Consider the following 25,350-nt stretch of genomic DNA (forward strand, 5'->3'; position numbering starts at 1 on the left):
ACTCCTGTCGTATCCCAGCATAGCAAGGGCATCCACACAAAGGCAATCTCCATTGTTTATAAACTACAGGACACAAAATGAATTGTGTGCATTTCCTCCTTTTGATTGCTGCAGGAGATTCCAGATAGACTAAAATGATGTGCTGTGGATTAAAAAGAACAAAATAAATTTTTACTGTGTCCATGCTTATACTAAGACTGCAAAAAGGAGCGCAAGACAAGAAAGGTTGCAATTCACAAACCTGTTGGCAAAGACAGAATAGCAAATCTGGAGCAAGCATTCACATCACATTTGTCCCTTTGCAAAACTTTGCAAAAAAAAAATCCTAGAGATTGACAGCTGCCTACTGCAGTGTTTTTGACTTCCTGCTGGTGCCTCAAGGTGGTGAAGTGGCATGATGGGCAGTGGCTTTCCAAGCTTTACCTGGGGGTATTGTCGACTTTCTGCATGCACAGTAGAGGTGTACACACACACACACACACACACACACACACACACACTTTCCTGACTCCACCTCTTGGAAAATTCACCAGGGATTTCTGAGACTCAGCCAGGGCTTATGCGCCATTGGCAGGGGAAGGCTTGTTGCACCAGCACCCTTGGCTGAAAGATGATGTCTCCAAAGGTCAAACTACACCTGATGGGTATTAAATGCCTTTGCATCTAACTGGCAGGTTTGTTTACGTGCAGGTTGGATCAGCTACAGAGAAGGTGGGGACGGATTGTGAAGAAGATCAGACCAGGCATGGAGAGGGGATTTGATCCTTACCTACTGCATATCTTGGGGAAAATCCTTCCTTTGAAGCTAGTATTTACGTTAAGAAAAGTCCTCCACTGGTACCACTAGGTGGGTTTTATTCCAAAGCAAGTAGACTATGTTGGTATTGCAGCTGGAATGTGCCTTCGGGTGAACTCGCCCCAGAGCACAGTCCAAACACAAAGTCTGCATGTGCAAGATTTGTTTTCTTTGCAAAGTCCTCCTCTTTATGCATTCTCCTGCTAGATATACACATACTGCTGTTCCGTTAATTGGAGCCTATTATTAAAGGTGTTCTGCATTTTTAATCATTCAAGCATTGCAAACTTATGGGTTTTTGAAAAATTATTGATAATATTAAATCCAGTTGTAGCATTTCTGGATCGGTTCAAAGTTAAAATGTACTGCTCAGAAATATACTGCTCAATCAACAAAAGCTTCTAAGCAGTTCACATATAACAATATAAAATATCCATTCAAAGCACCAACAGTATCAAATATTAAATGCATGCAATTTGTCAGGCCATAAATAAAACCAGCAGGGTTGATTTACCAGAACAATTTTTTTAAAACCAAAAACAATTCAGCGAAGAACCTGAATGAGCAGGAAGTTGCAGAGAGAAGGCTCTGCTCACTGAAGGGACTGATTATTTGCAAGGAGGGTGTGGTTTTAGGGGATTATTTCCATATGCATTGTTCTGCCAGCATTTTGGTATCAAAATTGCTACGTCGTTTGCTGGCTGGGTTTCCAGGCAATGTGCCCACAGAAACACATGCTTTGGGAACTTGCTTTCAAGACTTCACACATCTCCATCCGAGCTGCCTTTGTATACATTTCAGCCTCAGACTGAAGCACTCTGGGCAGTTAAGCTGAATCACTTGGAAGCTAGAGTTGGCAGGCGCAAGCAGGGATATGACGAGAAGATCCCCAGTTGCACTGAGTGCATGACTAGACGACTCAGACATTAAGGCCTCTCACTGCCACCAGCAGGTGGGTTAAGTACCCGCCACAGCAAGCAAATAAATGGGCTTAAATTAGAAAGCAAAATATTGGTTACGGGGATGCGTTGCCACAGAACGTCTCTCTCACTTGGAAAGAATTCGACCGTATCCCTGCCCGGAGATGACGGCAATGAACTTTTCACATCAGACAGCGGGGATTCCACAAGTTCTGTATGAGGGCTTGCTTCAGGACTTCACTGAACAGAAGTTAGCCAGCTGTGGCACATAAGTGTGCATTCGCTTTCCGAAAGAAAAAATAGAAGTGAATATGTCCAATCTGGTTTATTTCCACCCCCACACCCCAACTGTTATCAAACAAACTGTTGTCACGTACAGTGGTACCTCGGGTTACATACGCTTCAGGTTACATACGCTTCAGGTTACACACTCTGCTGACCCAGAAATAGTGCTTCAGGTTAAGAACTTTGCTTCAGGTTAAGAACAGAAATCGGGCTCCAGCAGCAGCAGGAGTCCCCATTAGCTAAAGTGGTGCTTCAGGTTAAGAACAGTTTCAGGTTAAGAACGGACCTCCGGAATGAATTAAGTACCACTGTACTAGCCAAGCTCATGCGTGGAATGGCCCTTAGCTGCCAGTTTTCCGTTTCAATAATAATAATAACAATAATTTATTATTTGCACCCCGCCCATCTGGCTGGGTTTCCCCAGCCACTCTGGGCAGCTTCCAACAAAGACCAAAAATACACCGAAATGTCACACATTAAAAACTTCCCTGATCAGGGCTGCCTTCAGATGTCTTCTAAAGGTCAGGTAGTTGTTTTTCTCTTTGACATCTGGTGGGAGGGCGTTCCACAGGGCGGGTGCCACTACTGAGAAGGCTCTCTGCCTGGTTCCCTGTAGCTTTGCTTTTCGCAATGAGGGAACCGCCAGAAGGCCCTTGGTGCTAGACCTCAATGTCCGGGCTGAACAATGGGGGTGGAGACGCTCCTTCAGCTATACTGGGCCAAGGCCGTTTAGGGCTTTAAAGGTCAACACCAACACTTTGAATTGTGCTTGGAAACGTACTGGGAGCCAATGTAGGTCTTTCAAGATCGGTGTTATGTGGTGTCAGCAGCCGCCCCCCAGTCACCAGTCTAGCTGCTGCGTTCTGGATTAGTTGTAGTTTCTGGGTCACCTTCAAAGGTAGCCCCACGTAGAGCGCATTGCAGTAGTCCAAGCAGGAGATAACTAGAGCATGCACCACTCTGGTGAGACAGTCTGCGGGCAGGTAGGGTCTCAGCCTGCGTACCAGGTGTTACCTCCCTGGACAGCTATGAGTCCAAAATGACTCCCAGACTGCGCACCTGGTCCTTCAGGGGCACAGTTTCCCCATTCAGGACCAGGGAGTCCTCCACACCAGCCCGCCCTCTGTCCCCCAAGAACAGTACTTCTGTCTTGTCAGGATTCAACCTCAATCCATTAGCCAACATCCATCCTCCAACCGCCTCCAGACACTCACACAGGACCTTCACCGCCTTCACTGATTCTGATTTGAAAGAGAGGTAGAGCTGGGTATCATCTGCATATTGATGGACACCCAGTCTAAACACCCTGATGATCTCTCCCAGCGGCTGCATGTAGATGTTAAAAAGCATGGGGGAAAGGACAGAACCCTGAGACACCCCACAAGTGAGAGCCCAGAGGTCTGAACACTCATCCCCTACCACCACTTTCTGAACACGGCCCAGGAGGAAGGAGCGGAACCACTGTATGACAGTGCCCCCAGCTCCCAGCCCCTCTAGATGGTCCAGAAGGATGTTATGGTTGATTGTATCAAAGGACACTGAGAGATCCAGCAGAACTAGGAAACAGCTCAAATTTCAAGGGAGATTCCTCTCCCCATTCACAGCACATGAGATGAAATCCCCTATCTCATGGTCCTATCTGGTTGGGGATGGTTGATAAAAGTGCCTTCAGTGCTGGCACACAAAGGCTGCCACAGGCCAGGGGTAAAAGGTGTGGGATGCAACCCATTGGAGCAGTCAAATACAACATTCCTTGTTTGCCTAGAGTGTACACACACAGGGGGGTGTTGATCCAGCCAGTTGAACTTCCAGTTAGTTAGCATCCTTCCCCTCCATGTGACCAGTTAGTGCCGTGATCCTTGCAGACCCCACAAAAGGTCCAGTCACGCAGCCACCTTCCTCTTTTGATGCCTTTTCTTCTCTTGGACTGCCCTGCTGGCTCCCTGCCAGCAGCACATGGGCACATCCTTATAAGGATGTAAGCCACACAGTATCTGTAACTACAGTACAAGCTAAAGGCTGCCTTCAGGGATCCAACCGTGAACTGAATGTGAGTAAACTTCTTATTACTTTTAAAAGAAGCTTCTTGTGCATGGTCGGCCAATTGGTGCCAAAGAAGGATAGAACTATCTTTATGTACGCTACAACAGCAGCAAGAATACTCATCGCAAAGTATTGGAAGACACAAGATCTACCCACCTTGGAAGAATGGCAGATGAAAGTGATAGACTATATGGAACTGGCGGAAATGACTGGCAGAATCCGAGACCAGGGAGGAGAGTTGGTGGAAGAAGATTGGAAGAAATTCAAAGACTATTTGCAGAAACATTGTAAAATTAATGAATGTTAAAATGATGTTGGATTGAAATGAAGCGGCCTTAGCAACAAAGTTAATAAGAACATGTAAAAATGGATTGATAATGGATGAAAATATAAAGCTATAATATGTTAAGATATAGAATTAAGATAAAAACAAAGAGGGTAAGGATTTGCTGAATTAACCATGTGAACTGGAATACAAAAAAGGGAGGTGTGAGGCGGTCAGGGAAATAAGTAAATCAAATATAAGGCATGAAAAGAATGATTTGTTTTTAATTCTTTTTTATTTTTCATGTATTTTGTATTTTCCCTTTGTATTTTTGTACCTTTTTTACTTTTATTTTTTTATTTTTTATTCTGTAGCCTTTTTCTGTCTGTAAAACTTTAATAGATATCATTTAAAAAAATACAAATAAAAGAAGCTTCTTGTGTCTTTATTCTTTTTAGGCGAGGATAAAAGGGGTCTTACCAGGAATATACTCCAATCGGAACAAAACCAGATTGGATTGCTTAAGTAAAGAGATTCAAACTAATCTATCAGCTAACTTCCTGCTATATATTGGGGAATATTGCTCTGCTGCTGACTCACAAACGTGAGTTAGGAAGGATACTATTAAATCAATATATCCACTCCTAGTATCTGCAACGCTCCCACAAAAGGCACCAGTGAGTAACATCACATGAAAAGTATTAGTCCTCATGAAAACACCAAGTCCACTCCAATGTGCCATATTTTGGTCAGCCAATTAACACATGTCATTAAACCCGCCCAGTTGACAAGTGACAGCGCTTGACTTCTTTGATGGCTGTCCAAGGTGGAAATTCATTCTCTACACAATCTATGCAGGCAACAGACAATACTGGGATTATCTAATACCCAGGGCTTGTGCTATTTAACAGGAGGGTGGGAATGGAAGTGAGACATGATTACATGCCAGTGAAATTCCCCTCTTTGGTTTCTTTCTAGATTAGTCAAGTTGTGGTTTGTTTATTGTTTCAGTCTTCCCTCCTCCCTCGAGAAACCTGAGTGATTTTGCAGGCAATATTGTAATTCCAGAGTCATAAGATTGCTCCCTTACTCATAATGAAAGACGTGGACCTTTTGAAGCTGGGTTTCTAAAGCAACACAGTGTGTGCTTCCTGTCGTAAGCAAAACATAGGTGGGCTACATCATTTCGTGTAGCCACATACGGCTTTCCTGAAATATCCCAAATCTCTCTCTCTCCCCTTCCCTTCCTTTTCCCTCATCAGGTTCTTCCCCTTCTCCCCCAACCTCTAAAGTGGTAGGGGGGTTATGTTTGTTTTATTATGTATTCTTTATTCTTGTTTTGCATTTTTGTATTGCGAACTGCCCTGGGACCGTCAGGTAAAGGGCAATTTACAATTTTTATTTTTAATTTTTATTCTATTTCAAGAACCAATTGGCAAGCTGGTGGAAGACATCCTGGGGGAGAGACACAGAGATCATAGAATCATTGAACTGTAATGTTGGAAGGGACCCTGAGGGTCATCTAGTCCAATGCGGGAATCTCAAGTATCCAAGACCGATGGCCATCCAACCTCTCAATCTTCCTCTCTCCCATGCGAAACATACTCAGCTCCCTCAACCATTCCTCATCAGGCTGGGTTTCCAAACCCTTGATCATCTTGGTCACCTTCCTCTGCATATATTTCAGCTTGTCAACATCCTTCTTACATTCTGGCGGCCTGATGTCTGGGAATCCACTGTCGAACTGCCGTGAAGAACAGACTCCTCCTGAGATGTGGCTGCTGTGAAATCAATCTACACCGAAAGCTTCTGGTGCCACAATACAGTGGTACCTCGGGTTAAGAGCTTAATTCGTTCTGGAGGTCTGTTCTTAACCTGAAACTGTTCTTAACCTGAGGTACCACTTTAGCTAAGGGGACCTCCTGCTGCCACCACACGATTTGTGTTCTCATCCTGAAGCAAAGTTCTTAACCTGAGGTACTATTTCTGGGTTAGCGGAGTCTGTAACCTGAAGCGTCTGTAACCCGAGGTACCACTGTATATAAAAGGTATTGACATGCTGGAATGTGTGCAGAGGAGGGCAACCAGGATGATCAAGGGTCTGGAAACAGAGGAACAGTTGAAGGAGCTGGGTATGTTTAGCCTGGAAAAGAGCAGACTGAGAGGAGATAGTCATCTTCAGATGTCTGAAGAGGGATGTCAGATGTCTGTCACATGGAAGGGGGAGCAAGCTTGTTTTCCACTGATCCGGAGAGTAGGACTCTAACCAATGGACTCAAATGACAAGAAAGGAGATTCCGACTAAGCATCAGGAAGAACTTTCTGATGAGAGGGACTCTTCAACAGTAGAACGGACTCACTCAGAAGGGGGTGGACTCTCCCTGAGCAGAGGTTGGATGGCCTTCTGTCAGGGATGCTTTAGCTGAGTTTCCTGCATTTCCGGGGGGTTGTACCACTGTATGTGAAATATATCACACTGCAGACTCTGCCACACCATTTTTTCACTTGGTTGAGTGCCAAGGCCCCTTGGAATCTCGTCAGAGATTGGGGTGGCCAGTAGCAATATTTATCTGGCATTTGGAGGTTTAGGACAGGCATAGGCAAACTCGGCCCACCAGATGTTTTGGGCCTACAACTCCCATGATCCCTAGCCAGCAGGACCAGTGGTCAGGGATGGTGGGAACTGTAGTCCCAAAACATCTGGAGGGCCGAGTTTGCCTATGCCTGGTTTAGGAGAACCTGCTATCTGGGCTGAGTCACAGACCTTCCCTCCAACAATCTTGGTGCAAATTCCTACATACACATTGCATGGGGCCAATCAGGGGCGCCGACTTATAAAAAATATTGGGGGGGCGGGGGCCCATACCGACTTATAAAAAATATTGGGGGGGCCCAAGACCTCCAAACCGCTGCTGCTGGGGGAACGAAAGGGGCGAGCCCCGGGCTGCCCCGACCTTAAGTCAACCTGTGAGGGCCCGCCCTTTGCGGCAGCCGATTGGCTGCCGCCGTGGGCGGTGAATATTAATGAGCTAGGGGGAATCCCCGCTTCTCGCGGGGCTGACACCAGCCCGCGAGATTGTTGATGGGTCGAGAGCCCGCAACCCCACCCCCTCTCTAGATCGGGAGTGGCTTTGTTTTAACTCATTACTGAATGTATTTTAAAAGGTAACTATCGTCAAACAAGGAAAATAAAAAATACTTTTCTTAAATTATTGGGGGGGCAGAGCCCCCCCAAACGAATTTTTGAGGGGGCTCGGGCCCCCTCAGGCCCCATGGAGTCGGCGCCTATGGGGCCAATCATCCTTGGAATGGCATGGGAAGGAAGATTTCATCTGCTCATCATCTGATACCCTGCAGGGGAAAAAGCAGGCTGAGAGATAAAGAGTATGAACTACATTTGATCAACGGTGTCTCCGAAAAATTTCACACATCACTTGGGAAGACAGGTGAACTAATATCAGTGTACTGGAAGAAGCAAAGATCATGTGTTGAAGCAATGATTCTTCAACACCAACTTCATTAGACTGGTCATGTTGTGCGGATGCCTGATTGTCGTCTTCCAAAGCAACTACTCTATTCCAAACTTAAAAATGGAAAGCGTAATGCTGGTGGTCAACAAAAGAGGTTCAAGGCTCTCTCAAGGCAAATCTTTAAACATGTTGTATAAACACTGACAACTGGGAAACACTGCCCTGCAAGCGCTCCAGTTGGAGAACAGCCTTTACCAAAGGTGTCATGGGCTTTGAAGGCACTTGAACTCAGGACACATGGGAGAAATGTGCTAAGAGGAAGGCCCGCTTGACAAATCCCGCCCAGAAACCTATGTCCCCACTGTGGAAGGATGTGTTTCCAGAATTGGCCACACTTACAGACTCATTGTTGAAACCGTGTTTATGGAATACAATCTTACTCGGCTACGAGGGATCGCCAAAGAAGAAGATGGGAGTTGCAGTTCAGCAACAACTCCACCTCTGGTATATCAGAAGTGGCCATGCACCTCTGGCAATGTTAACAGGTACATATGCACCAACCACAAAACCCCAGAACAGTTTAAAAGCAGCTATGTAATAACATTTTAAAAAATAATAATAATAATAATAAATCAACAATCAGTTCAAAACACCAACATTCTACATATCTGGCTAGGCTTGTCTAAACGAAAGTGCAGCAGACACCAAAAAGAGTATAGTGAAGATGCCTGCCTGATGTCAATAGGCAGGAAGTTGCAGTTGTTATTTTAAGTTGTCTCTCTTTAAAGATTTGTACTGCAGCTGCTTTTATACGTTTGGTCAAAACTCTCCACCATGACCTGTTCATCTTGGGTGCCCTGCTCGGCATAGTTCATAGCTTCCCTGAGTTATTCAAGCCCCTTCGTCACGGGCAAGGCAAAGGGTGACCTTGGGCTAGTCACACTTCTTTGAAGTCTCTCAGCCTTACTTACTGGTCCCATCACCTCTTGGCAAATAGAAGGGGAAGAAATGGAGGCAGTGAGAGATTTTACTTTCTTGGGCTCCATGATCACTGCAGATGGTGACAGCAGTCACAAAACTAAAAGACACCTGCTTCTTGGGAGAAAAGCAATGACAAACCTAGACAGCATCTTAAAAAGCAGAGACATCAAAGGTCTGTATAGTTAAAACTATACAGTAGTGATGCATGGAAGTGAGAGCTGGACCATAAAGAAGGCTGATCGCCGAAGAATTGATGCTTTTGAATTCTGGTGCTGGAGGAGATTCTTGAGAGTCCCATGGACTGCAAGAAGATCAAACCTATCCATTCTTAAGGAAATCAGCCCTGAGTGCTCACTGGAAGGACAAATCCTGAAGCTGAGGCTCCAATACTTTGGCCACCTCATGAGAAGAGAAGACTCCCTGGAAAAGACCCTGATATTGGGAAAGATGGAGGGCACAAGAGGAAGGGGACAACAGAGGACGAGATGGTGGGACAGTGTTCTCGAAGCTACCAACATGAGTTGACCAAACTGCGGGAGGCAGTGGAAGACAGGAGTGCCTGGCGTGCTCTGGTCCATGGGGTCACGAAGAGCCAAACATGACTAAACAACAACTGCAGCTGCTGCTTCTGCGCAGGTGTTTACGCTAAGGTCTCACTCCTGCACTAACTGCAGCTTCTGGAAGAACATTAGACCCAAGAAGTTGACCTAGATTTGGTGGGCTGAGTTGCTTGCCAGCATCTAATAGGGCTTTGGTTGCCACCTTTAACTGACATTCGTTTGCATTCTGGTTTCCTTCATTTCTTTATCGAAACCATCTACTTCCTCCCTTGGAGGAATATGACTTTCATGCTGGAAACGGTTAGATGTGGCTCAGCAAAAACGTTCATCGCGAGTTGACTAGTACTATTGAGTTTAGTACCGCAAAGGTTGCTTAAGATTAGCGCTTAAGAACTGATGGGTTCGATGGAGCTTAGCAGTGATTTGGAGACAGGTCACACTCATGAGTAACATGGGACACATTGTGTGAATAATCCCCCCATCCCTTTTCCCTGAGAGAACAGGGCATGTGATAGAGGCCTGTCAGTCACATGACATATAAAAGCCCACACAGGCACAAAGTATTTAATTCCATTACATACCCTCCAACATTTCTCTGATGAAAATAGGGATGTCCTTTTCCATTGCTGTTGCTATTTATACCCCGTCCATTTGAGTGGGATGCCAGAGCCACTCTGGGCGGCTTCCAACATATATAAAAACATATATATCTGTAAAATAAAACATTTAACATTCAAAAACATCCCTATACAGGGCTGCCTTCAGATGTCTTCTAAAGGTTGCATAGTTACTTATCTCCTAGGCTCGAGGGTTGCACAACTCCATACCCTCCAACATTTCTCTGATGAAAAGAGGGACGTCCTAAGAAAAAGCAGGACATTCCAAGGTCAAAAATCTGAAACTGTGATGGCTTCTGTAAATCCGCAAAAGCAGGGACACTTGGAGGGTCTGTCAGTATGATATTCAGCAAAACAGGGATGGTCAAAGCCAGTGTGGTGTAGTGGTTATGAACAGTAGACTCGTAATCTGGTGAACCGGGTTCGCGTCTGAATTGTTGAGTTGGAATGGGGCCCCAAGGGTCATCGAGTTTAACCATCAACATCTGGAGGGCATCACATTGGCTACCCATGACTTTGCATGTCTTGATTCCAGTGTGGTGTAGTGGTTAAGAGCGGTGGACTTGTAATCTGGTGTACTGGGTTCACGTCTCCGCTCCTCCACATGCAGCTGCTGGGTGACCTTGGGCTACTCACACTTCTCTGAAGTCTCTCAGCCCCACTCACCTCACAGAGTGTTTGTTGTGGGAAAGGAAGGGAAAGGAGAATGTTAGCCGCTTTGAGACTCCTTCGGGTAGTGATAAAGCGGGATATCAAATCCAAACTCTTCTTCTTCTCCTCTTGGGCCAGTGAGGGGATGCATGAAACCAAAACTAAACCCTGACAAGGTAGAGAGACATTGTGGGTAGGGGGCAGGACTGTGCACTAGATTTGGCCAAAGCTCGATTCCCAAAGTGAATCAGGCAAATTTGGATGGTTTCTGCTTTGGGTTGAGTCAGATCAAGACAGCCTCAGATTGGCTTGGGTTCAGTAGTCTCATTTGGAGTGATTGGGACGGCAGGGCATCTCGTGAGAATGGTGCAAGGGAACCAGCTAGTAGTAGTAGTAGTAGTGTGCCACCCAACTGACTGGGTTGTCCCAGGCACTCTGCTTCAGCAATATGCTCACCACAACAAAACAAACCACAGCTGGGCACCACAGTTTAAGAAGGATAAAGGTAAAGGTAAAGGACCCTACTCCTTCTCTGGAGGTCTTTAAGCAGAGGCTTGACAACCATATGTCAGGAGTGCTCTGATGGTGTTTCCTGCTTGGCAGGGGGTTGGACTCGATGGCCCTTGTGGTCTCTTCCAACTCTATGATTCTATGACCCCTGACAGTTAAGTCCAGTCACAGATGACTCTGGGATTGTGGCGCTTGCGCAACGGAACACTGAAACCAGAGCAGCACACGGAAACACCGTTTACCTTCCTGCCAGAAAGGTACCTATTTATCTACTTGCACTGTTTGGCGTGCTTTCGAACTGCTAGGTAGGCAGGAGCTGGGACTGAGCAACGGGAGCTCACCCCATCGCAGGGATTTGAACCGCCGACCTTCTGATTGGCAAGCCCAAGAGGCTCAGTGGTTTAGACCACAGCACCACCCATATCCCTTGTGTTAAGAAGGATAGTGATGGATATTTAAGGTTCTTCAGTACGCATGAAAAGGATCTAGGGGTCTTAATAGACCACAAGCTTAACATGATGTGGCGGCAGCAGGAAATAAAAAAAGAAGCTAATGCAATTCTCGGCTGCAGCAACAGAAATCGAATGTCCAGATCAAGGGAAGTAAAGGTACTGTTTATTTTGCCTTGGTCAGCTTCCACCTGGAGTGCCTAGTTCTGGGCACTGCCTTTTGCAAATATACTCTGAAGGTTTGGAAGAAACCCCAGAGGAGATTTAGGGGTATGCAGCAGGGGGTGTGGGGAGCAGAAACCCTTGCGCTGATGGAATGAGTTAGTTGGATACCATCTTGATCCCTAACTTGGTATTCTGCATTGGCTGAGTTTATTATAACAGGAAGTTTTTCTGGGACGCCTCCGTTTACATTTCCCACTAGACGTTCACCTCTTCCTGACTTTTATTGCTGCAACTCTGAGAAAATTCATTTTTGCTAAGACAAAGAGCTACACATTCTACAGAAAGTGGAACAATGAGTACTCCGTTAATATAACTGGGATGCATGCTTTGTGGTTTAGAAACTACTCAGAAATGAGGCAGGAAACTGTTATGCAGTTAAGGAAGTTGTTTTTTATTTAAAATACTTGATGCGATTTGAAGTACTTCATTGCGGTGACACAAGTAGTATTTGTGATGCAGGAAATTCTGAAGGTTTCCACAAACAGGGAGTGCTAGTAAGAGACAGGCTATCAAAAGGAGAATCTTAGCAGGTCTCCTGGGCTGGCTGGACTCAGAGGAATGGTGGAAGGAACCCCCAAGGGGCGAAGGCTCAGAGCCAGGGGTTTGGTGGTGGGGCAACGATCAGTGGTCAGCTGAAGAAGAGAGAGCAGACTTGGAGGAGGAGGTGTCGGAAGCAGAAGAGGTAACAGGGTTTAGTGAGCAGAGAGAGTCTGGCAGAAAGAAGTCCAGAACCAAAATCTGAAGCAGGAGAGGAGGGAGGCCAAGAAGCTGAGATGAGTCAAGCTGGTGAAGAAGCCAGGGTGTCTCCCCATTCTGCTGTGACAAGCTCCCCTACCCCTGGTCTCCAGGAGGTATGAAGAGGGAGGAGCAAAGGCAGGTGTGGCTACAGAGTCTCAGATTGCTTGGAAAGTGTGGGATGTGAAACACATAGCAGTCAAGTACAACATTCCTAGAAGGGACATGCTAGGAGATGCTTTGTACCAGCCAGGAGAAAACTTCCTGTTTCCTCCTGAGCTGGGACAAACTTCCTCTGCATGTGACTAGAGGGGGTGTATGGCCTAATCTGGGGAAGAGAAGCACACCATCTTCTTTTGCTCCTCTCTTCTCCATTTTGTTTTTCTCTATCTGTGAGCAGAAGTGACTGCCTGTCTGCAGTCACTTGGGACTAACTCCCTTATGGGATAGTTCCACATGTATATATACTTTTAAGCCTGCCTTCAGGGATCTAACTGTGAACTGAATGAATGTGAGTAAACTACTTTTGTATTCACTTTAATAAGATTGTCGTGTATATTTTTTTTAAGAGGGACAAGAAGGGATCATACCAGGAATCTTATATAGAGAGGTTCAGAAGAACCTGCAACAAGCAAACCGCTGTGCATTTAAAGGGGAATGTTTAAACTCTGCTAAGATATAGAACTTGCTACTGCAAGTTAGGAAGGATATCATTAAACAATATATCCTCTCCTGTCTCCCATAACATTCCCATAGAAAGGACCTGGGAGAGGAGGGAGTTGTGGGAAGGAGGGACCTCCTTCAGCCTCCACAATTGCCTCATAGGAGCAAGATCTACCGAGAACAGTTGCTGCACTCATCATACCTGGCACTCCAGAGCAGACCTTGTTTCTTCTAATAAAGAGTAAACTTCACTTACTCCATGTGATTTATTGCTGACCTGCCCTTGACACCCATTCCCGAGAGCACTTGACCAAGGAGAACGACTAATTTACTAAAGCTATTTAAAGGATTCCTGGCAGTAATTTGGAGTTCAAATGTTTCTGAAGCCGTGAACACATTTTTCTTCTTAAAAATATATATATTTATAAATGCAAACATAAATTGAGATTTGTTATGATGAATCCAAAAACAGCATAAAATAGCAATTGGACAGGAGATGAGTCAGCAGATGAGTAAAATAGCAGGAGAAAAAAATATTAAGTTTGCAGCCAAGTAGGAAAACCAGATGTGCTCTTTTTAAAAATAATCAAAATCAGGACATTAAATAAGGTTTTTGCTTTTGTGCATAAAATGTAGCAATGAGAGAGGTGGGCTTCTCTTGGGACAGAGCATTTCACATAAGGGGTTCCACAAGCGGAAAAGGACCTCTCCCTAGTTGCCTTACCTCAGAAGATGAGGATGTCTAGAATGACATCTTGGATGAAGATTTAATACTTAGGTAAGGGCTGAAACCCTCAGGAGCTTTTGCTAGTCAGTGTAGACAATCCTGCACTAAATTGATCAATGTTCTGGCTCAATATAATCCGTAAAAAGACCCCTGTGTGGTAATATAGACAAGCTGAACAAAATAACACAACACGATGGCCAATAACAATGGCACTAAACACTATTTATAGACTAATACAAATCATCAGAAATTACAACCAAAATCTTCTTCACCCGTCACGGTAGAATTCAAAAGTTCGATATATACATAATCTGTCATCAAATATTGCCAGAAGAGAGTTTCCGGATAACCAGTCTGTTTCGTTCAATGCTTCATCAGCCAGACTTGTAAGAATTAATATGAGAAGAATGCAGTTCAATTTCTTAACAAGCCAATCTTACATGTAAGTAAATATAAACACTGTAGAAAATACGCTCTGGGTCAGTGCTCATATGATACTGTAGTTTAGTGCCATTGTTATTGGTCACCGTGTTGTGTTATTTTGTTCAGCTGCCTCAATATAAGGCAGCTTCTTATGTTCCTAGGCAGCCCATAATAAGAACATAAGGAGAAACCTGCAGCATCAGCCCAAAGGTTCCCATTTAGTCATCCCGTTTAGTCATTCCCATTTAGTCATCCATTCAGAACATCCTGTTCTCACAGTGGTCCCTAATAGACCTAAAAGAAGCCAACAAGCAGAATTGAAGCACAAGAGCATCCTTCTCTCTCAAGGTCTCCAGCAACTGGGGTTCAGAAGCCTACTGCCTCCTTCAGACCCAGGCAGTGTTCTCAATGGTCAGGGATAATGAGGATTCATAGAATTGTAGAGTTGGAATGGGGCCCCAAGGGTCATCGAGTTTAACCATCAACATCTGGAGGGCATCAAATTGGCTAACCATGACTTTGCATGTCTTGATTCCAGTGTGGTGTAGTGGTTAAGAGCGGTGGACTTGTAATCTGGTGTACTGGGTTCACGTCTCCGCTCCTCCACATGCAGCTGCTGGGTGACCTTGGGCTACTCACACTTCTTTGAAGTCTCTCAGCCCCACTCACCTCACAGAGTGTTTGTTGTGGGGGAGGAAGGGAAAGGAGAATGTTAGCCGCTTTGAGACTCCTTCGGGTAGTGATAAAGCGGGATATCAAATCCACTTCTTCTTCTTCTTCTTCTTCTTCTTCTTCTTCTTCTTCTTCTTCTTCTTCTTCCTCCTCCTCCTCCTCCTCCTCCTCCTCCTCCTCCTCCTCCTCTTCCTCTCCTGGGCAGCAGTTTGAGCTCTGACCTGGACCAGGAGTGAAGTTTATGGAAGGCCAACACTGGCTCTAGCCAGATCTTGTCCACCAAGACAGTTCTGAAAAGGCATCCCTAGAGCCTATAACTCATCTTGGGGTGAACTCTCCTCAACACTGGATCATTTGTCCAGGCAATGAATCATGTGTGAGCCAGATGACCAATCCTTTAACCATCTCTGGAGAGAGGGTGCGACCTAGGAAGGAAAGTCTGGACTGAGAATAAGAGACCTCATTTGGTCTCCAGGCCTTGCTTCACTCGGAGCTCTCCGGGGTCCTGAAACATTTGTAAATGCTTTAAGCTGCATCACTCTCGTACAAGTCACCCATCGAGGTGACCAAGGCTATTTTGCTCCTAGATCAGACACCACAATGAAATAAGAATGTCTGGAACTGAGCTTCCCCACCATTACCACCCCATGATGGGCCCTAGAGTGGGACCTGACTTGCATTCAGTCAGATGTAGCCCACATCTGCCTTTGTTTCCCTATTGCGGTGCCATAAACCCCAGCTCCCTGGTGTGTGAATGGTCTGGCAGAGCTGGAATCAGTGGGAGGATGTTGGAAGTGATAAGAGTCCAGTGTCTGGGTCAAACTCAGTGCTCCACAGGGTTTCAGCAGGAGCACCAGTCATGTGGAATGGAAACCCCCTCAGAGCCATTCAGAATCCTTCTACTCACAAAGGGCATAAACTGATCCACCCATGACGAATGAATTCTCAAGAATTTCCCCATCATCTCTTTGCCTGGTCGAGAACGTCAGATCTAGGGCATGACCCCGAGTCTACATTTGAGCTGCTGACATTGGATTTAGAAAGCATCATGGCTTTCACAGCATTCATGGACTCCTGAGGGAACTTGAGGTTGTGGTTGATGACTCCCTGAAGATGTTGACCCAGTGTGTGGCTCCTGGGGTTAGGGAGGCTGCCAACGGTGAAAAGTAAAGGGTCAGTGTGTCACAATGCCTTTGTGCACATCTATCACACAACCACACTTCTGGTCACATCACCTTGAACAGGATACCACAGAGCTGGGAAAGGTTCAGAAGAGGGCAACCAAACGGATCAAGGCAGTCAGAACAACTCCTTTATGAGGCAAGTTACAAGGTTTGGAGTTTTGGGGAGCTGAAAGTAAGGAGGGCCAAAGTGCTATGAATGAATAGAAATCGAATGAATGAATGAATGAATGAATGATATCCCACCGTTTTCCCTGAATGAATGAATGAATGAATGATATCCCACCATTTTCCATGAATGAATGAATGAATGAATGAATGATATCCCACCGTTTTCCCTGAATGAATGAGTGAGTGAGTGAATGATATCCCACCGTTTTCCCTGACAGGAACTCAAGGCAGCCTACAGCTAAAATTTTATTTCCATTTACTGTAGCTATTGAAGGTGTTGTACATGATCCCTTCCCTCACACATTTTTTCTCCTCACAACAATCCTGTAATTGTCTCAAGATGGTCATGCGAGGTTTATGGGGAAACTGGGATTCGAACCTGTTAGATTTCAATGCGTTGCTGTGTTCATTGGGCAGGCGGAATGGGGGCAACGCAGAGCTCAAACGATGATCCTTGGCAGTGAAACAGGAATGCTGGAAGTGTGTAACCTCCTGAGAGTTCCAGAGGGCACAAGGCACCACAACTTGAATTTTCTGAGCTTCACTGTGTGGGGACTACAGAGCGGTCTGTATTGGAATTGCATTTAGAAGTCTGGTTCTGTACTTCCCCCTGCACTATCACTTCAATCTCACCAAACAGGTGGGGAGGCTGTAGTTCACCTCAGGTACCAAAACGTCTAAGGCCGGCACAGAAATACAATCAATCCATCTTTCCCTGCCCCCCCCCAATGGTTAGCACAACACAGAGCTCCCCAGGGTTCTTTCCAGGGGACAATGAGCTGCCTATGCTATGACTGAGCTTTTAGTCATGCCAGCCGGACCCCACAGAAGCTCCTCAGAAATAATAATAATAAATAATAATAATAATAATAATAATAATAATAATAATAATAATAATAAAATAATTCCTTCCAGTAGCACCTTAAAGACCAACTAAGTTAGTTCTTGGTATGAGCTTTCGTGTGCATGCACACTTCTTCAGATACGTTTTGACTATGGCAGACCAACACGGCTACCTATCTGTAACTAATTATTTATTATTATTATTATTATTATTATTATTATTATTATTATTATTATTAATTCCCCAGCCGCTCTGGGTGGCTTCCAACAAAATACTAAAAATACAATAAAACATCGAACATTAAAAACTTCCCTAAACAGGGCTGCCTTCAGATGTCTTCTAAAAGTCAGATAGTTGTTTATTTCCTTGACATCTGATGGGAGGGCATTCCACAGGGCGGGCACCACTACCGAGAAGGCCCTCTGTCTGGTTCCCTGTAACCTCACTTCTCGCAGTGAGGGAACCGCCAGAAGGCCCTCGGAGCTGGACCTCAGTGTCCGGGCAGAACGATGGGGATGGAGATGCTCCTTCAGATATATTGAGCCGAGACTATTTAGGAAAGATCAAAGAGAGGACATTTCCCCATCCTCAGGCCCCATCTCTTCATCTTGGTCTAATTATTTGCTCCAGGAAGGTGGCAATCATCATTTGGACCCTGTTCTCTTCGAGTTTGCTCTGAATCACACAATGAGATATTCTCAAGATCTGAAGAGCTTGCCTCATCCTACTTTGAGTTTGCAGTATAGATCCCGTGGAAGTAAACAGGCTGGTTTCTGTGCTGGTATATGAGGAAGAAGACTCATTTCTTCCCCAGCCAGCTTGGAAATACATCAGACTGCCTGTGTTTGTTTATTACTGGTCAAATTCTTTTATTCCCACAAGGTCTCTCTTTCTCGCTAGCAACAAATAAAATCCAGGCAAGAGTTATTAAGCAGATTGCAGTCAACGACTTATTTAACTATAGTATCTTTGAATAATTGATGTTTTTTGTATTAAATCTTACCTTTTCAATATGTAAGTTCTATATACGTGGGGAAATCCAGCCAGATGGGCAGGGTATAATTAATAAAATTATCACTATCATTCGGTTTACGTAGTATTTTAAAGACATAGGTTTTATGTATGAGACTAGGCAGCAGTGTGATTTTATGGAGCATATTGAACTGTTGGGTTCTGTACCATACTTATCTTATATGTGAATGACCTATGGCCCAAACATTTATAAACTACATGAAACATGAAATTTGCTTCTTCTTATTATTTAAACAGATTGTTGTTGAGACATCGAAACCTCTCTGGGGTCACTTTGTAATGGGAAACAGTGTACAAAACTTTCAGAGGAATAAATCATGTATTCCAGAACAGTTTGTGGCTTACTCTTGCTAACATCCTTTCTATAGCAACAGGAAAGGAAGCTGTCCAAAAAACTTGCTTCTATATGGGGTCTGCCTTAGACCAACGTTCCCCTACCTGGCGCCCTCCACCTCTTTGAACTACAACTCCCACCAATCTAATCCATCAATGGCTCAGCTGACTGAGGCTGTTTTAGTACAAAACAGCTGTATAAAAGCAAGCTTTATGTATAGTTTCATTTTCTGTAACTGTAAGTGGAGCAGAGCTTGCTAGACAGATACTTATCATAATGGGCGCGTCAGACATCACCTGGTGAGCAAGGGCACCAGATGATATTACGCATATTTTACACAGAAGCGATCCCTGCCAAGCCCCAGGTGAATTTACTCCCACGTGTTTTGAGATAAGATACGAGGTTAGATAAAGACATCTGGGGCTGAAACAATTCATTTCCAGGAATATGCAAGCCACAAGCTTCCAACACGCACGTTCGCAAATGGAACTGGCAGCAAAATGTTCCCGCATACCAGTGCTTTTTTCCTGGGGGGACGCATACCCCTAAACATTTTGTGAATCTAAGTTTGGCCTCCTTGAGGGGCAGTATTTCAATAGGAGTAGGAAAATGAGAGTCCCCTAAACATTTTTAAAGAAAAATAAAGCACTGCCCCATGCCCTCAGGCCCTAGAAGATTCAGACAGAAAGGTGCGGCAGCCTCAGGGAGTTGTTTTCAACTGATACACTAATGTTCATTGTTCTGTGCTTCAGACTGAAATACTTTATTGTCACTTGTACAACTTGTATACAGTGAGATTACATGAAGACCCCCCACTTAGCTCTCTTAGTCTTAATTCCCCTCGTTTACTGAACCACACCCACCAAACCCGAAAGTCAGTTGCCCTGTTGTTATTTTTTCATTCAGCAGCCTAACAGCCCACGGATAGAAGCTGTTCTTTACCCTGTTGGTGTGACTAATCATGCTTCTCTATCTTCTGCCTGAGGGCCGGCCAGGGTGTGAACCATCCCTGAGAATTTTCCTCACTCTCCTGAGGCAATGTTTTTCCGCTATTTCATCCAGCGGATTCACGGGACAGCCCATAATATCTTGTGCTGTATTCACCACCCTCTGTAGGCACTTCCTATCAGTTGATGTCAAACCAGTGTACCACACCGTGATGCAGTATGAAAGGACACTTTATATTGTTGACCGGTAGAAGGAGATCATCAGATGTTGATTGACATCGTTCTTCCACAATACTCTGAGGAGACGGAGTCTCTCTTGGGTTTTCTTAACCACCTGGGTTGTAATGATTTTCCAAGTAAGGTCTTCACTGAGATAAACTCCAAGGAATTTAAAGGAAGAGACTCTCTCCACACAGCCCTCCCTGATATACAGCAGAGCTAGTTCTCCTCTCTTCCTCCGAAAGCCCAACACCATCTCCTTTGTCTTGCTGATATTAAGGTGCAAGTTGTTCCCTAGGCACCATGTAGATATTTTTTGGACCTCCCCTCTATATGCTGATTCATCTCCACCTGTTATTAAACCCACTATGGTGGTGTCATCTGCAAACTCTGTTCAGGTGCTGTTAGTCATAGATTTTAGCTGATAAAACTTGCACAATCTGGAAGAAGTCTAGATTCCCCACCACCACCTCTTTCGGTTTCAGTGCCATCAGCATTCTGTCGGGACACAGGGGGTTATCAGACCATTGTTATGGTTAATTTTATTTTTGTTTAAAGACTTCATTGAGTAACTAAAACATTTTATAGCATGGTAGAACAAAGAACTTTTTTGAATTATGGTGCTGGAGGAGACTCTTGAGAGTCCCATGGACTGCAAGAAGATCAAACCTCTCCATTCTGAAGGAAATCAGCCCTGAGTGCTCACTGGAAGGACAGATCGTGAAGCTGAGGCTCCAGTACTTTGGCCACCTCATGAGAAGAGAAGACTCCCTGGAAAAGACCCTGATGTTGGGAAAGATGGAGGGCACAAGGAGAAGGGGGAGACAGAGGACGAGATGGTTGGACAGTGTTTTCGAGGTTACCAGCATGAGTTTGACCAAACTGCGGGAGGCAGTGGAAGACAGAAATGCCTGGTGTGCTCTGGTCCAGGGGGGGTCACGAAGAGTCGGACACAACTAAACAACAACAACAAAGAACCAAGGGGCAACTTGCCATTATTGCTCTGTAATGCGTATGTGACTTTGGAACGTAAGACGGTTCAATCCAAGAATAGCCATAAGAATGGGAAGTTGTGGTGAATTTATTTTTTAAAGAAACAGCTACACACTTCTGCAAACCTTGAGAGTTTCCCGCCCAAACAGTAACAACTTCCTTGCTTTTGTATAGCTGTTTCACTGTTAGAAAGCTTCCCCCGCCTAGTGGAAGTTCCTGAGATGACTCAGTTAATTAGAAGGAATGTAATGGTTCCTTTTGTGCCTTCTGGAAATATAAACCTAGTAAAATCCTATGCCCTTTTAAAGTGTGGGGTTTTTTTTGGGGGGGGTGTGTTATTGGATAGTTGTTTTTATTTTGATTACGTATTTTGTGGTTTTATATTTTGATTTTGTTCTGTGAACTGCCCTGAGACCTCCGGGTATAGGGTGGTATATAAATTAAATAAATAATGATAATAATAAAATAATAGTAAAATAAAAGGTGCCCTTTCTTCCAACCTGCTTTGCATTTCAAGGAATTACTGGTTTAATTCATCAGATCACTATTAATTATCAACTGAGTCATGAGGACAGCCATCAATGGCTTCAGATGGTTGGTCTACTCTATTGGGCTTCCAGGGCAGGAAATGGATTGAGAATACCAAATCTCCTGTATACAAACCATGCGTTCCATGTAGCAATGGGCTAAATCTACCAAAGTAAGAATTCACTAATAGACCAAACACTTACTTTCTTTCTTTCTTTCTTTCTTTCTTTCTTTCTTTCTTTCTTTCTTTCTTTCTTTCTTTCTTTCTTTCTTTCTTTCTTTCTTTCCTTCTTTCCTTCCTTCCTTCCTTCCTTCCTTCCTTCCTTCCTTCCTTCCTTCCTTCCTTCCTTCCTTCCTTCCTTCCTTTCTTTCTTTCTTTCTTTCTTTCTTTCTTTCTATTATTAAGGATGTCCAGATTTTCATCGGAGAAATCTTGTAGAGTATGAAATTTTTAGTGGCTTTAAAAGGAGATTTTGTACACTCATAACAGGAGCTATTAAGTAAATACCTATCTTGAGGAGCAGTGCAGCTGCGAGGAATTCATGGTGAGCAATTCATCGGCACATGACTGGTCTGGGTGAAATCAGATCCATGGTGTGAGCCAGGAGGGGAATTTCTTAAGTTCTTAAGATACATATTGCTCTGATCCACACCTACAAAGACCTATTTGTGGACTAGAAAATGAAACGAAAAGAGTCGTAGCAGTGTAAACAAGCCCTGCCCGGTTTCCTTGAATTCAGGACCGACATCCTGGGATGGGAAGTACGCACACGTTCCACCTGTTTATCAGGACTTGGGCAGGCCACCTGAAGAAAGTGAAAGTCTCCCATCTCCTAGTGGGTGTTTGTAGATCTGATTCGAGGCTCAGTACTGCTTATGATCAGCCAGGCAGGCAGGCAAAGGAGATGATCTGCTGTCTCCCCAAATTAATGATCATAGCTGTCAACTTACAGATTTGAAAATAAGGGACCAGCAGCCTCGAAAATAAGGGATCAGCAGCCAAAATAAGGGATCAACAATTACTTTGATAAAATACATATTTTGTTGCGTGCAAATGGCTTTAGATACCTATTAGGTCCATAAATTACCATATAGCACACATTCAACATAAAAAAGCAACAATTTGTTATTGACAAAGGACAGCTGGACATAGAAAGGGCCCCATTACCTTCAGTAACATATTTAAGGGACATCATCAATAAGCGACAGCAGCGGGACATGGCGCTGGGATAAGGGACTGTCCCACCAAATAAGGGACGCTTGAGAGCTATGTTAATGATACAAGCAGGGGATTAGAAGCACACCGGGATGCTTTCCAGGCATGTTGGGGGCTCATTCATTTCCCTCCCACACCTCCCATCCACTTATTCCGCTTGCTCACAGATCAGCAGGTGAGTCATTTGCCCCCTTCCAGCAACGCACCCTTCCTTCACCCCAGGCTCCTGCGGTGCGTGCTTCGTGCCAACGTCTGCTTACCTTCTCCAGCAACTCCACCCTTTTCCTGTAGGCTCAAAAGATCTCTGGGTGGCGGCGATACAGCTCTCTCCTTCCCCGTTTCTTGCTTCTCACAGCCAGAGTTGATTCCAGGTCACTTACATTTTACAGGAGGGGCTTCAGGGGGTTCCAGGGGTCCGTGAAGATGTGGATAAGGCCAGGAACAGCTCCCTGCCCCCATCCCAAACCTGCAATGTGGAAGGCTGCTTGCCGGCAGAGCCCTTGTGCCACTTTTCAAAAGTCGGGGAAGCCCACCATCGCAGCTTTGTGCAGGTGAGTGGGTGGAAATAAATAGATGCAGAGTGGCTTTCCGCTTCTTTCCATTTATGTATTTATTCTACCAACCCATGCAAAGCTGCGACCGTGAAAGTTAAATACAGTGGTACCATTAGTTAAGGAGTCGATTCGTTCCAGGGTGCCGTTCGCACGCCGAAAAGTCCGCAATTAGAGACCACTTCTGCGCATGTGCGAGATGCACAAAGCACTTCTGTGCATGCGGAGAAACCCATAAGTATACACTTCCGGGTTTGCCGCGTTTGTATCCTGAAAAAATGCAACCGGAGACTGACGTAACGAGGTATGACTATAATCGCAAGATGCCTTTGGTTTCAAGGCAGGCAAAAAGAACGGTTTTAGTTCTGAGATCTCAAGATTTCAAAAAGATTTGTTGGAAAACTATAAAATTACCGTCAAAAATGTATAAATTGCTCTTGGAATAGTATACCAAAGATGAACAGGTTAAATCAGTAATGATACACTGGTAGGGTTGATGAATTTGCTGAATCAAATTTCAAAAGGGATACAAAAAAGGGAGATGTGAGGAAGTCAGGAAAATAAGTTAATCAAAGATGAGATGTCTTTTTCTTTTTTTCTTGTATGTGTCCTTTTTTCTTTCTTTTTTCTTTTTTTTGTTTTAATGTCTGTATTTTTGTATTCTGTGATTTTGTCTTTTTGTCTTTTTGTACTTAATTTTTTATTCCTAAAATTTAATAAAATATTATTTTAAAAAAACCAGTAATGATACACTGGGCAAGGGGTTTGGGGCATAATATTCAACTTTCAGTTTGGGAAAACAGACTTGAAATTCTTGGCATGTTGTACGGTGAAATAAAACTATATGAAAATGATGTTCCGGCGGTATTTGACTCCTAGTAAGTTAGCAAAGATGTATAAAGCAAGTACTAATACCTGCTGGAAATGTAAAAAAAGAGAAGATACCTTCTATCATATGTGGTGGTCATGTAAGGTAATAAAAGCCTTCTGGGAAATGATATATAATGAATTGAAAAAAAATGTTTAAAATAACTTCTGTAAAAAAAACCAGAAGTTTTTTAATTAGGAATTTTATTAGGAGCACAAAATACTTTCCATGTATGCGACAACACTGATGCTACTAGCCCAAAGATGGAAAGAAGAAAGAGTCCCTATCAGAGAAGAATGGCAAATCAAGCTGTTGGACTACGTCGAAATGGCAAAACTGACCGGAAAGCTCAGGAACCAAGAAGACAAAAACTTTAAGAAAGAATGGGAAAAAATTATAATTTATTTAGGAGACCACTGTAAGCAGATGAAAACATTAGCAGGATTTTAATGTCGCTTGTAATGTAACAAACACTTTGGGCAATATGTACAGATACGAAACATGGATTAGGAAGTAAGATGAAGTTGAAAATATTGACAGTAAGACCCACGGAAGGGATGGTGGGAAGTCTTGAGAGTCAGAGAAATCTCTATATAGGGATGTGCATTTGGTATTCTTATAAATTTACATTTGTAAAACCAAATAAAAACTATTTCAAAAAAAGAAAGAAAAGCACAAGATGCGAGTGAGCTGGATCAAAAGCAGGCTTGAGATCCAATTCATTTCCGTTCCTTCAAGTTTGACGGCCTTGGGGCAGTTGCTGTCTCCCGGCACATCCCACATCACAGCTATGAATGAGCGTGGACGTATGACTAACACAACCTGATTAAACCATTATCTTTTTAAACTCCAGAATGGGGTTTAACAAGTTTCTACTTCCTCCTACTTTTTAATCATTTCTGTGTACAAGGTCGATTGTGCTCAGCCGTGAATCAGCTTATACACATTTCCTTTGGAACACTGCTTCATACATTCCAGAACTGAATCCTGGAAGAACATAAAACCTCTGCCCCACTTTGAGTGACAAATACTCACATAGTTATGGAGGATGCAGACCCTTTGGATCCCTTCCAATCAGGATTCAGGCCTCATCATGGGACTGAAAGTGCCTTGGTTGCACTGGTCGGTGATCTCCAGTGGGCTAGGGACAAAGGTGAGAGCTGTTTCCTAGTTCTGCTGGATCTCTCAGTGGCCTTTGATACAATCGACCATAGCATCCTTCTGGACCGTCTAGAGCAGTGTTCCCCAACCTTGGGCCTCCAGCTGTTTTTGGACTACAATTCCCATCATCCTTGACCACTGGTCTTGCTAGCGAGGGATGATGGGAGTTGTAGACCAAAAACAGCTGGAGGCCCAAGGTTGGGGAACACTGGTCTAGAGGGTCCAGAAGGATGTGCATAAAACCGTTGCAACACCTGTTAACATTGCCAGAGGTGAACGGCCCCTTCTGATATACAGCGGTACCTCGGGTTAA

General features: G+C 44.3%; 1 long non-coding RNA gene across 1 annotated transcript in view; it reads right to left on the bottom strand.

The window, feature by feature from the left end:
* The window catches only part of LOC309373242, a 139,441-nt gene extending 130,076 nt beyond the window's left edge, over positions 1-9,365 (bottom strand). Inside the window, exon 1 of the long non-coding RNA XR_014169893.1 lies at positions 8,955-9,365. This is a non-coding gene — a long non-coding RNA (uncharacterized lncRNA). The remainder of the gene's footprint in view (positions 1-8,954) is intronic.
* Positions 9,366-25,350: the final 15,985 nt, after the last annotated feature.

This window comes from Podarcis melisellensis (genome assembly GCF_964234715.1).
Source record: "Podarcis melisellensis genome assembly, chromosome: 6".
NCBI lineage: Eukaryota > Metazoa > Chordata > Lepidosauria > Squamata > Lacertidae > Podarcis > Podarcis melisellensis.